Consider the following 14842-nt stretch of genomic DNA (forward strand, 5'->3'; position numbering starts at 1 on the left):
AGGGCCCCCCCCTCCCGCCGCTCTCCCGCGCCCTCCGCCGCTTACCGTAGCCGTCTGTAGCGGCGGAGGCGATCGGGTGCTGTCGGCTGGTGAGCGGGGACGAGACTGAAGGAAAAATCTCCTTCGCCCGTCCCCATAGCTCGGCTGGGCGGAAGTGACGTCAGTCCCGCCCAGCCTCTTAAAGAGACAAATTTTTTTTTTGGTCATTTGAAAAAATGACATTTTTTTTTTTATTTTTATTTTTTGCATTTAAGCCCAAATATGAGATCTGAGGTCTTTTTGACCCCAGATCTCATATTTAAGAGGACCTGTCATTTTTTTTCTATTACAAGGGATGTTTACATTCCTTGTAATAGGAATAAAAGTGATCAAATTATATTTTTTTTTTTTTCAGTGTAAAAAGTAATAAAATAAATAAAAATAAATAAGAAAACAAAAAAAGTGAAATGGAAAAAAAAGTAACAAAATGAATTAAACTAAGTAATAATAATTGTAAAAATGTAAAATCATCCCGGTCTCCCCACGCATACACGCAAATGAAAACACAAGTGTAGGTACTGCAAGCATACTGTATGTAAACAGCGATTGCATCACACACGTAAGGTGTCACTAAAAATGTCAAAGTAAAATCAATAAATCTAGGGCTACTGTAGTTTGTTGCTATTTCTCAGGTGCATGCAATTTTGAGTCCTGACATACTTGGTATATATTTACTTGATGCAACATCACCTTTATATTTTACAAAGAAAGGAGTATTATGCTGTGTTTGGGTGCACCAAAATACATTTTAGTGTATTTTTTCTTGAAAGTTTGCATTTTATATATGGGGGTACAAATAATGTTTGACATACAAAAATTACAGGAGCCACCATTTTATTTTCCAAGGCTTCTACTTTCAAAAAATATATAACATCTGGGGGTTTTAAGCCATTGTCTAGAAACAAAATTCAGATTTTATTGTGTGAAAACTTTAAAAAAAATATCCCACTCCCAAATGGTTAAACTTTTTTAGATTTGAATCGAGTGAGGGTGAGTTTTAATCACTGCCACGTTTTTCATACCATTCTTGTGATTTTTGGGAAGATTTTCTGTCTCATAACAGAACGGGAAATATGGAAATTCTTTCACCATAGACAGCTACGAAAAATGACAGTGGTTCTAAACCTTTTCCACTTAAAGCAGAACTTCAGTAATTTTTTCAACTTTCCATCTATTAAATCTTCTGCCCTTGTTGTTTTAACTTAGGATAGTAAAACATATTTTTTCTGCCAGTAAATACCTTATACAGCCCACTTCCTGTTTCTTGTTTGGTAAAAAAAGCCTAGGCTTTTGACATAATGCATAGCTCTCTTTCTCACTCTTCTGAAAGTTTGCCAGGAAGGGAGGGGGGATGAGTCATAAGAGGGCCAATGAGAGCTGCAGAGCTGAAGGTGTGCCTTTGTGTGTCTGTGTAAATCCAGGAAGTGAACAGGCAGCAGCTTCAGCTGCCCACAGTTAAAATGGCTACAGCCCGACTCAGTGGAGGGAGATTTCAGCAGCATATTTGGCAAGTACAGAATCACAATATATATAAAATAATATGCAAAGTGGTTGGAGAGAAGCTTCAGAATGGCAAAGATGTTTTTATTAAGAAATATGTGAGCATACTGTGGTTCCTCTTTAAACAGTTAAGGACCCCTTCACGCCGATATACGTCGGCAGAAGGGCACAGCTGGGCACAGGCACGTACAGGTACGTCGCCTTTAACCACTTAAGGACCGTCTCCTGCACATATACGTAAGCAGAATGGCACGGCTGGGCACATGTACGTCCTGTACATGTACCCAGCCGTGGGTCGCAGGCGCGCGCCCGCGACCCGGTCCGAAGCTCTGTGACCGGGACCGTGGGACCCGATCGCAGCTAGGGTCCTGCAATTGGTCCCCGGAGCTGAAGAATGGGGAGAGCCGTGTGTAAACACAGCTTCCCCGTTCTTCACTGTGGCAGCTGCATTGATCGTGTCATCCCTAATATAGGAGGACACAATCGATGATGTCACTCCTACAGCCACACCCCCCTACAGTTGTAAACACACACTAGGTGAAACATAACTCCTTCAGCGCCCCCTGTGGTTAACTCCCAAACTGCAACTGTCATTTTCACAGTAAACAATGCATTTTTATAGTATTTGTTGCTGTGAAAATGACAATGGTCCCAAAAATGTGTCAAAATTGTCCGAAGTGTCCGCCATAATGTCGCAGTGACGAAAAAATCGCTGATCGCCGCCATTAGTAAAAAATGTTTTTTATAAAAATGCAATAAAACTATCCCCTATTTTGTAAACGCTATAAATGTTGTGCAAACCAACCGATAAATGCTTATTGCGATTTTTTTTTTTTTTTTTTTTTTTACCAAAAATATGTAGAATAATACGTATGGGCCTAAACTGAGGAATTTTTTTTATATATATAGTTTTGGGGGATATTTATTATAGCAAAAAGTAAAAAATATTGCATTTTTTTTTTCAAAATTGTCGCTCTTTGTTTATAGCGCAAAAAAAAAAAACGCAGAGGTGATCAAATACCACCAAAAGAAAGCTCTATTTGTGGGAAAAAAAGGACGCCAATTTTGTTTGGAAGCCACGTCGCACGACCACGCCATTGTCAGTTAAAGCGACACAGTGCCGAATAGCAAAAAGGGGCAAGGTCCTTCAGCTGCATTTTGGTCCGGGCTCCGCGCCAGTCGGACCCGAAGACCCGATCGCCGCCGGTGTCCCGCGATCGGGTCACAGGAGCTGAAGAACGGGGAGAGGTGAGTGTAAACAAACCTTCCCCGTTCTTCTCTGTGGCTTGTCACTGATCGTCTGTTCCCTGTCATATGGAACGACGATCAGTGACGTCACACATCCAGCCACGCCCCCCTACAGTAAAAAAAACACAATGGGACACACTTAACCCCTTAGCGCCCCCTAGTGGTTAACCCCTACACTGCCATTGTCATTTTCACAGTAATCAGTGCATTTTTATAGCACTTTTCGCTGTGAAAATGACAATGGTCCCAAAAGTGTCAAAAGTGTCTGATGTGTCCGCCATAATGTCGCAGTCACGAAAAAAATCGATGATCGCCGCCATTAGTAGTAAAAAAAATAAGTATTAATATAAATGCCATAAAACTACCCCCTATTTTGTAAACGCTATAACTTTTGCACAAGCCAATCAATAAACCCTTATTGCGATTTTTTTTTTTTTTTTTTTACCAAAAATATGTAGAAGATACGTATCTGCCTAAACCGAGGGAAAAAAATATTTTTTTTATATATTTTTGGGGGATATTTATTATAGCAAAAAGTAAAAAATATTGGATTTTTTTTAAATTGTCGCTCTATTTTTGCTTATAGCGCAAAAAATAAAAACCACAGAGGTGATCAAATACCACCAAAATAAAGCTCTATTTGTGGGAAAAAAGGACGGCAATTTTGTTTGGAAGCCACGTCGCATGACCACGCAATCGTCAATTAAAGCGACGCAGTGCCGAATCGCAAAAAGGGGCCAGGTCCTTTACCTGCATAATGGTCTGGGTCTTAAAGGAAACATTTTTTTTTGCTGAAATTATTGTTTACAGGGTATAGAGACATAATAGTTAACTGATTCCTTTTAAAAATGATTAAAAACAGATAAAAATCAATCATATAATGTACCTTCAGTTTCTAGTTTCGTTTTTGCATGTTGTTTCCTGCTTCTGTGATGTACAGAGCATAGAGCCAATACAGGGCAGTGATGGTTTGGAAAATGAAACTGATTGGTGCTGAGGGGTTTTAGACACACATTAATCACACCTCCTTGATTAATGACCACAGAGAGAAAGCTCCCAGCACTGTGGTTATCAGGAAACAGACAACCAGGAAGTGTGGAGATTAGAGAAGAATTACAGCAACTTGAGAGCAAAAACTAACAATGAGGACATGAAAACAGCACTGCATTAAGGTAAAGGAAGCTATTAAGATAAAAAAATGTCTTTGCAAACCCTTTAAGTGGTTAAAATAAGGTATTTGTGTTTATCATAAAATCTTGAAGTCCATTGAGGAACACAAACATTTTGAAACAGTTGGGTTTTTCTGTCACCTACAAGAGCTTTGGACAATAGTAAACAGAAAAAACCGAGCCCCAATATAACCCGGTGTCATGGTCTTACCTCTCTCCTGTCTCCTTTGTTTGACATGTGCTGGCGGCCATCTTGGTTTCTGGGTCTCTTGTAGCCTCCCACCCTGCGGCTCCTCCTTCCCACTGGGAGGAGCTGGATGCCTGGCTCATATATATAGGAGATCTGTGGCTTCAGTTCCTTGCTTGGTCCTCCTGTGTTCACATGCTTCTAAGACTGCTGCTGCTTCTGGTTCTGATCCTGGCTTCGTCTGACTTCCCTGCTGGTTCCTGATCCTGGCTTCGTCCGACTACCCTTCTGGTTCCTGACCTCTGGCTTCGCAAGACTCTGCTCGGTTTCACCATCCGTTTGAACTTTTGCTTTACAGCTTGATTTTCAATAAAGCCTTCTTATTTTCACGTATCTCTTGTTGTACGTCTGGTTCATGGTTCCGTAACATTAGGACCAAGCCATGAATTTTGACGGTACAGGGCCATCCTCGCTTTGTTGGTCCCTTCCGAGTGCTTCGCAGGGTAAACCCGGTAGCCTATGCCCTTGCGCTTCCTCCTGGCATGCGGATCTCCAACGTGTTTCATGTCTCCCTGTTGAAGCCACTGGTGTGCAATCGCTTCACTTCCTCGGTTCCTCGGCCTCGTCCGGTCCAAGTGGGCAATCATGAGGAGTATGAGGTGAGCAATATCCTGGACTCACGCCTGGTCCGCGGTCGGGTGCAGTTTTGGGTCCACTGGCGTGGTTATGGTCCAGAGGAGCGTTCCTGGGTTCCCTCCGCAGATGTCCATGCTCCTGCCTTGCTCCGAGCCTTCCACGCACGTTTCCCTCAGAAACCGTTCTTTGCACCGCGGAGGAGGGGCCCTTGAGGGGGAGGTACTGTCATGGTCTTACCTCTCTCCTGTCTCCTTCGTTTGACATGTGCTGGCGGCCATCTTGGTTTCTGGGTCTCTTGTAGCCCCCTACCCTGCGGCTCCTCCTTCCCACTGGGAGGAGCTGGATGCCTGGCTCATATATATAGGAGGTCTGTGGCTTCAGTTCCTTGCTTGGTCCTCCTGTGTTCACATGCTTCTAAGACTGCTGCTGCTTCTGGTTCCGATCCTGGCTTCGTCTGACTTCCCTGCTGGTTCCTGATCCTGGCTTCGTCTGACTTCCCTGCTGTTCCTGATCCTGGCTTCGTCCGACTACCCTTCTGGTTCCTGACCTCTGGCTTCGCAAGACTCTGCTCGGTTTCACCATCCGTTTGGACTTTTGCTTTACAGCTTGATTTTCAATAAAGCCTTCTTATTTTCACTTATCTCTTGTTGTACGTCTGGTTCATGGTTCCGTAACACCCGGTAACTAATCATAATTCCTCAGTATTGTAAGCAAGCAATACACATAGAGGGGGCAGGACCTGTGTCCCTCATTTGAGGATGAGCTCAGTGTGTGAAGTATTTAGGGCATTCAGTATTAACAAACATGACAGCCATTGCCTTTCAATGGTTGCTAACAATGCAGCTGGTGCTTGAACCTGCCACGCATTTGCCAACCACTGATGTTTATTGATTATTGTTTATTGAATATTTTTGTTAAGCGTTAAATCACATAAGTATTAAAGCGCTACCTGGCGACGGGACCAGGTGCCATTTGCCATACATGCAATAACAACAGTAAAATCGCAGACATCAAAGCCGTTAAAACAGAGAAACATTAAAAGCAATACGTAAATCAGATAAAAATAGATAAAACAGTAAAAGAGCCCAGAGAAGAAAAAGAACCCCTGTCACCCCGTCAGTTTCCACCCCCTGTCGCACACCCAGCCTCAGTCCACAGAAGAGTTTTCAGTCCCTTCCTGGAACTGGAGCAGGTCTGAGGTCTGCCTGAGAGCCAACGGCAGCAGGTTCCACTCTCTAGGTCCCAAATGATGTCACCTAGCCCATGCACATATGCAGGCAAATAGGCAGGGAATGGAGTGGTTACATCATTAACTAAATATGACAACACTTTATAACCCATTAACATAACAAGAAATGAATGGAAATTTTCCCACTGGGGAAACAGGCAGCAATGAAAACCTGAAGAAAATTGCTTCAGCTCTAGTTCTACCATTACAATAAAATAAATTATCTTACATCATCCTACAAAATAAAAATACATTGTACTGCTTGAGAAGATGAAAATGTTGAAATGTATCTGATTATAATCTCCTGCATGCTTTGTGTCTCACATTTACAGTGCAATATGTAGATGTCTTTATACTAGGAAATGAGGTTTCAGGCATATGGCCATGCAGGAAGGCTTCTTTCTCCTATCGTATCCTGTTATCTCTGTACATGGCTTGCTAAAAATACTATATATTTTTACTATTTACACAACTAACAATGCTGTACTTTGTATCACTACGGCCCAACAAAAAGCTTGCTTGCTTTCAGATCGCAATCATTGCTTATATTTACTGGTCCATTTCACCTTTCATTAACCACTTCCCACTCGCCCCATTGTGGATTGACGTCCGCAATGTGGCTCTGTTATCCTGACTGGACTTAATAGAACATCCAGCAGGATAAGCCGCGATTGCGCGCCCGCGGGGGCACGCAGCGTGGCGACTGGTGGTGCTGTGTCACTCTGACACACCCCATCTCCGATTGTGGTAAAGAACGTAGGCTCTTTACCATGTGATCAGCTGTGACCAATCACAGCGGGAACCAGGAAGTACTGATTGGTGGCTCTCCTGTCAGAGGGGGGTGTGCGCTGATATTCAGCACATTGATTATCAGCGCAGCCTCCATCAGTGGTGCCTACCACAGCTGCCAGTCAGTGGCCATCAGTAATGTCTGTCCACGCCCTTCACAGTGCCCATCAGTAATGACTGTCAGTACCTCCTCAGTGCTGCCTATCAGTGCCATCTATTTCCATCAGTGCCACCCATCAGTGCCGCCTGTCAGTGACCATCATTGCCACTTGTCAGTGCTGCCTATTTGTGGCTATCATTGCCACCTATCAGTGCCCATCAGTGCTGCAAAGCAGTGCCGCCTATCAGTGCTGCAAAGCAGTGCCGCCTATCGGTGCCCATCAATTCTACATATTAGTGCCTCCTCATCAGTTCCCATCAATGCTACCTCATCAGTTCCAACTCATCAGTGCCCATCAGTGCTGCCTCATCAGTGTCCATCACAAACAAAAATTAAAAATACCAAAAATTTGGAAAAAATAAAAAAATTCTTAGTTTCTGTCAGTAAATTTTGTAAATCAGTAATTTTTCTCCTTCGTTGATGTGCACTGATGAGGCAGCATTGTTGGGCACTGATAGGCTGCACTGGTGGGCACTGATGAAGTACTAATATGCCACACTAATGGGCACTGATAGGTGGCACTGATATGCGGCACTGTTTAACACTGATAGGTGGCACTGATGGGCACGGATTGGCAGCACTGATGGGCGGCACTGATGAGCAAGCACTGATAGGCACAGAAAGGCTGCAATGACTGGCATTAGGTTCCTAGGTTTCTAAGAGGGAGGGGTATGTAATACAAAAGGTAATAACTGTGGGGGGGGGGGGGGGGGTGAGCTGATGAAGAAAATAAAAGCACAGTTATTTGGTAGAGGTAGGAAAGGCTTCTCTGAAGAGAACTTTTCCGGGATCGCCTAAAAGTGGATAGAGTTTTGGATAGTCGAACAGATTGGGTTTTGGAATTGCAAAGGATGGGAGAGGGTCAGGAGAAGTCCTGGAGGTGAGCATGAGGGGAGGTGACGAGGGAGCTAGAGAGCAAGAGGTCTTGGGAGGAACAAAGAGGATAATTATGTTGGTATTTTGAGACAAGGTTAGTGATGTAGCTGGGGGTAAAGCGGTGGATGACTTTGTATGTTATTGTTAGTATTTTGAATTTAATTTATTGGGTGGGTGGAAGCCAATGGAGGGATTGTGAATGTAAATGGTTATTGTGCTAACCCTAAAACAAACAAAAAAGAGGAAAGCAGCTACACAAGAATGTGACAAAGATTCCAAAAGTGATAAGAGTCAATGTGTAGAGCTAAAAATATAAACAGTGAAATGTATAAAAATCACTAAACAGTGTACACCCAACTGGGTATAAAGTGGAAAAAAATTACAATAGTAATAACGAGTCCACAAGTGAAACAAATAAGGTGAAAATGTCCATCATAAATGGGTGAAGAATATCATGTTAAAGATGTCATAGCGCCATATGAATGGAGGGATTGGCAGAGAGAGGTAGTAGACCCTGAACGGTTTGTAAGGTAGATGAGTCTGGCAGAAACATTCATGATGGACTGAAGGGGGGGATAGCTGATGTAAAGGTAAGCCAATAAGGAGGGAGTTACAGTAGTCGAGACAAGAAATAACCAGTGAGTGAATCAGGAGCTTTGTGATTTCATTGGTTAGGAAGGGACATATTTTGGAGATGTTGCGGAGGTTGAGGCGCTAAGCACTTATTAACATCTGTAGCAGTTCTCATCTAAAATATGGACACGATATAGTTATAAGGGTGAAAACTTCTGCGCTACTGTGAGTAAACCAATGCTAAATATATGAGATAAATAATCCAAAGCAGCAGTATCTAGTAGTGTTCACTGTACACAAAAATATAAATGCAATAAAAAGTGATAAGCGCTCAGGACCATAGTTGAAAACTACTAAATGGTGTGAATCCACATAAATAGAGTATGGTGATATCATACAAAACACACAGGGTGATGTAAAGTGACAGATGGTCACTAGTGTATCCAGAAAATAGAAAACAAAAATTGTCCTAAAAGGTAATGTCCTCCTATGTGAATTAAATATTCAGGGTTGTAACGGCTGCCCACTGGTAGTGAGGGGTATCGGCCGTTGGAGACGTCCTTTTCCCTGGCAAGATGCGATATGCAGGTACCGCCGGTATATCCCATCGAACGCCCTTCCAAGAAACGAGACGTGCTACGTTTGAAGGGTCAAGCAGACTGACTTTATTTGGCATATTTCACCTGCTTATATCTGGTACAACTGTTACAAGAACAATGACAGTTTCCGCCCTCCCCTTTTCCCAGTAGGGGGCTTCAACACAGACCCCCTGAAACAATGACATCTCCTTGAATTAATCACTTGACCAGTTTCTAGACTCTTCTGCACCTCACCCCACTTAACATTTCCTGGCCAGGCACATAGAATTCAATTAACCTTTAAAACAATTATCACTCACACATAATCCCCATCAGCATACACCTCACAGGGGGGCTGTTTACCTGCACACAAAAGAGGGTTCATTAGCATTCCAGCAATGAAAGAGACTTGTCCAGTTAACCCTTTGAGCTCAGAATACAATGTGGTACCTTCACTTGTGACAAGCCATGCAGTTCCTTGTAGTCCCCCTGCACGAAGATTATAACTGTCTCGGCAGCATGCCTGTGTCCGTTACAAGGGTGATGTCCAGTTCTTCCCTAGGACTCCTGGCTTGGTGTAAATCTGTGTGTTACAATAAAATCTGTGCCCAGTCTCCCAGAACTCTCACCTTAATATTGCTAAGCAGTGCATGTAGTATGGGTGTAAGCGTCTCCAGGGATGTGGTGCACAATCCTCTCCGGGTCCTCTCCTATATGTCAGCCTCTCGCCCCTACTGTTCACACTGGTCCCAGAGGGTAAATCACCTGGTATGTGCTCAGCGCACCATATATATGGGGGAGGAAGAGAAGAAAAGGATGCCTCCAATGGTGAAATAACGTAAAAATGTGGGTGATCTTTATTCAGTAGATAGATGGATTCTAATGCCGTGTACACACGATCGGTTAAACCAATGAGAATGTTCTGATGGACCGTTTTCATCAGTCAAAACCGATCGTGTGTGGGCCCCATCGGTTATTTATCCATAGATTAAAAAAAAGCAATCTTGTTTTAAATTTAACCGATGGATTCCTAACCGATGGGAAAAAACAATCGTTAGTAGGCACAACCATCGGAAAAAATACACGCATGCTCAGAATCAAGTCGACGCATGCTTGGAAGCATTGAACTTCATTTTTTTCAGCACGTCATTGTGTTTTACGTCACCGCGTTCTGACACGATCATTTTTTTAACCGATGGTGTGTAGGCGCGACGGACCATCAGTCAGCTTCATCGGTTAACCGATGAAAACGGTCCATCGGATGGACTGATCTAGTGTACGCTGCATAACATGAGTATAAAAAGTAGATACATAAAACTAAACAAGACGCGGCATCCGCAGCGCCATCTTACGCCTCCTCCATTAACTTCCGGCTTATGACAGTCTCGCGTAATCCCGATCCCTACGTCGTTACGTCACCCTTCCCCCATGACTTCATCAGGGGAACCTGATTGGTTATCGAGACACCATAAATATATAGTAAACACCGGAAATGGATCCTCCGCCATTTTCTTGTAGTCAATAACAGACTAACGGCTCGGCCATTGTTTTGGTGGAAATATAACTGTTAGTTAATCCATCATTTTCTTAGAGAACAGAAATATAGATCCTAGGAGTAGTATGAATTCCTCCTACGCCAGCTCATCAGAATATGGTGAATTAAACGGAGAGCTGTAATAGTCCACACACAATATGGAAATTTTCCATATCCTTGCTGACGTTCTGTATCTCCATAAAAACTCCAGGATATGACAACTAATTAAAGTTAAAATAAGTATAACTAATTAAAAGGGGGTATGCATGATAACGGTATCTATACTTCCCCGTATAGTGAACCTAAATGAACATGAATATATGTTGAAATACTATATCATGCTCGAGATTCCTATTGGGTGATATATACGGATTAAAATAAATATCATAAATAGAACATAAATCCTATAAAATCTATAAAGATTTATATTATAAAAAAACGTAAAAATAATAAGCATTATAAAATTTTATATATATATATATATATATATATATATATATATATATATATATATATATATATATATATATATATATATATATATATATATATATATATATATATATATATATATATATTATATATAATATAAAAGAAAACCCCATAGGTATGGTTGGAAAATATCTCTCCTAGAGCATAAAGTTCCAAACCAAAAAAATCATTATGAGCCCCAGACTGTTGCAAACCTGAAGCGACCAGACAAGACGCGTTACTGTACATGTTCTATATATATTGAAAGATGACAAGTACTCCTTATCACATTTCCTAAATCATGGGACAGGACATGAGTAATTATACACCTATATATAAAACATATGGACCCTGATAATTGAATCCACAGTGTGTTTTATATATACTGTAGGTGTATAATTACTCATGTCCTGTCCCATGATTTAGGAAATGTGATACAGAGTACTTGTCATCTTTCAATAATATAGAACATGTACAGTAACACGTCTTGTCTGATCGCTTCAGGTTTGCGACAGTCTGGGGCACATAATGATTTTTTTGGTTTGGAACTTTATGCTCTAGGAGAGATATGTTCCATCCATACCTATGGGGTTTTCTTTATATATATATATATATATATATATATATATATATATATATATATATATATATATATATATATATATATATATATATATATATATATATATATATATATATATATATATATATATATATATATATATATATATATATATATATATATATATATATATATATATATATATAATATATTATAATGCTTATTATTTTTACGTTTTTTATAATATATATATCTTTATAGGATTTATGTTCTATTTATGATATTTATTTTAATCTGTATATCATCCAATAGGAATCTTGAGCATGATATAGTATTTCAACATATATTCATGTTCATTTAGGTTCACTATACAAAACAATGGCCGAGCCGTTAGTCTGTTATAGACTACAAGAAAATGGCGGAGGATCAATTTCCGGTGTTTACTATATATTTATGGTGTCTCAATAACCAATCAGGTTCCCCTGATGAAGTCACAAGGCATGTCACATAACGACGTAGGGATCGGGATTACGCGAGACTGACATAAGCCAGAAGTTATCGGAGGAGACGTAAGACGGCGCTGCGGACGCTGCATCTTGTTCAGTTTTATGCTTCTACTTTTTATACTCATGTAAGAGTCCATCTAGCTACTGAATAAAGATCACCCACATTTTTACGTTATTTCACCATTGGAGGCATTCTTTTTCTTCTCTTCCCCCCCCATATATATGGTGCGCTGAGCACATACCAGGTGATTTACCCTCTGGGACCAGTGTGAACACTAGGGGCGAGAGGCTGACATATAGGAGAGGACCCGGAGAGGATTGTGCACCACATCCCTGGAGACGCTTACACCCATACTACATGCACTGCTTAGCAATATTAAGGTGAGAGTTCTGGGAGACTGGGCACAGATTTTATTGTAACGCACAGATTTACACCAAGCCAGGAGTCCTAGGGAAGAACTGGACATCATCCTGAATATTTAATTCACATAGGAGGACATTACCTTTTAGGACAATTTTTGTTTTCTATTTTCAGGATACACTCATAGCCGTCTTTACCGCAGGGCAAACAGGACAGCTGCCCAGGGCTCTGTCACTGTTAGGGGCCCAAAGCAGAGCCGCCTGTTATGCCCGCAAATCGGCGCTGAAAATCATCAGCGGTGTGCAGCCAGTGCCAGTGCTGCTTTCTTTTTAGATCGAGTAGCGGCCCTGGCCATGGGTGGGTGGGGCCTTGAATTCCACTGACACTATGGCCCGCCCCTTGCTATGCGTGCAGTGTTTAGTGACCAGTGTACCTCGGAGGAGCAGGGGAGGAGTGAGACTGCGGAATGGAGAGGAGTGCTGTGGAGAATTGTTTAGATCAGAGGCTGGAGCTGAGCTTGCCAGGACAAGGTAAGGTCTTCTTTCTCCTTCCCTGGCTCCCTATCCCCATGCCATGCCATGCCATGCCATGTGTAAAATAGAGGAACTTTTTAAAACACTGACCAGACCTGCAGTCCAGGCTGAGTGAGGCCTCAGAGGAAACAGCATAATTTACAGCACATGGCATTACTGTCTATATTTGACTGCTTGATGGGCTTATTTTGGGCCTAGCTGGTTCACATGTATGTGTTTTGGCGACCCACATTTGCGCAGGCACAGCAGCCCATTCATTTGAATGGGCCGCCATGCCTGCATTTCCTGCAAAAAAAAAGCGCATGCATCATGTAATAGGCTGCGCACACGGCACACCTATGCCCATCAAGCAATGAAATACAACACTGTCTGTCCATTCTGCTGTGACTTATCTGCAGTTTCCGCACTGTCAAACTTGCTGCATTTTTAGACGTTTAGGTCACGCTTTTAAAAACACAGTGCATTTGTGTGTGCAAGAACTGCAGGTAAGTAGCATGGTGCAAAAGCAGAATGGATTTCAAGGCAACTATATTTTTAAAATGCTGAATGCACCTTTTTTTTCCTGCAGGAAACAAAGGCATGGCAGCCCATTCAAATCAATGGGCTGCTGTGCCTGCACAAATGAGGGCCGCCAAAACACATACATGTGAACCAGCCAGGCCCAAAATAAGCTGGAAGGGGCCCAAAAAAAATGTTTGCCCAGTGCCCAAACCATATTAAAGACGGCCCTGGATACTCTAGTGACCATCTGTCACTACATCACCCTGTGTGTTTTGTATGACATCACCAAACTCTATTTATGTGGATTCACACCATTTAGTCGTTTTCAACTACGGTCCTGAGCGCTTATCACTTTTTATTGCAATGATACAGTTATAGATGAAGGGAATTCATGTAATTTACTGGTAATTTAAACTGTATTTTTTTCTATGCAACTGTCATTTTTTATACAATAGGTTGTCTACATTGTACAGATGCACCATTTCACAAGCAGGTTGAGATCATCCTCCACAAAGGAATTAAGTGAACAATCCAACAGGAATTTCAATCCTTGTGTACTTCTCTTTGATCAACAGTAGACAGTCATTAGACTGGCTTCTGTCAAATGGTCCTGCTGACAAACTTACATTCAGCTCTGTAGTCATTGTCAATGTATTCTGATGGGGTTAGTCCCCACTGTTAGAATACAATAGCATATTGGGGAGATACCGGCATCCACATCAGTTGACAGGAGAGGTTCCTTACAGGTCCGTCATCACGCCTATCAGCTCTGTGTTAAGAACCTGATTACGTTACCATCACTGGGCACCACTGTGGACAGTTTTTTACCCACCTAATTCATACACCAGCTCTATATTTGGTGTGTACACCTTGGCCTTTTTGTCAACTAAACTTGGAAAGCACCTTCCTTTCTGCTTACCAGCAGACTGTGGTCCGCTTACTACTTTGCTGTTTATTAATATAAATTATTAATATGATTTCTCTAATCCTAACTGGCTCCCTGGCTTAGCTATATTGCCAGTGTGATGGTATCCAGGTTCGTGTTACACTATTCAATACGACCTGTGTATGATCATGCTCCCGAAGAAGCGTTACGATACGCAAAACATGTAGAGCAGAGCAAGAAAACCTTTCTGCATATCGGACCCATATTTAAGGCTATTCACTCAATATTTATACTGTCCAACCATTATTGTTTGCTGGTTGTGTATTTCTCCTATCTGAGTGAACCAATGTTATTATAGTTTTTGGAAGTGATATTAGAGCATTATTCTGGGCCGTGTACTGATAATTATTATACAAAATATTTTTTGATTGTATTATTGCATTTTATAAAAATTCTATAATAAAAAAAAAACTAGATTTTTATATGAACTACCCATGTGTCGTTT

The 14842-nt window shown here is 41.6% G+C and overlaps 1 protein-coding gene across 3 annotated transcripts in view; it reads left to right on the forward strand.

Moving 5' to 3' along the window:
• Positions 1–14842, forward strand: part of LOC120933261 (cytokine receptor common subunit beta-like) — a 139700-nt gene that overhangs the window by 42140 nt on the left and 82718 nt on the right. The gene's annotated exons all lie outside the window — the stretch shown is intronic.

This window comes from Rana temporaria, chromosome 3 (genome assembly GCF_905171775.1).
Source record: "Rana temporaria chromosome 3, aRanTem1.1, whole genome shotgun sequence".
In the NCBI taxonomy this organism is placed as follows: Eukaryota; Metazoa; Chordata; class Amphibia; order Anura; family Ranidae; genus Rana; species Rana temporaria.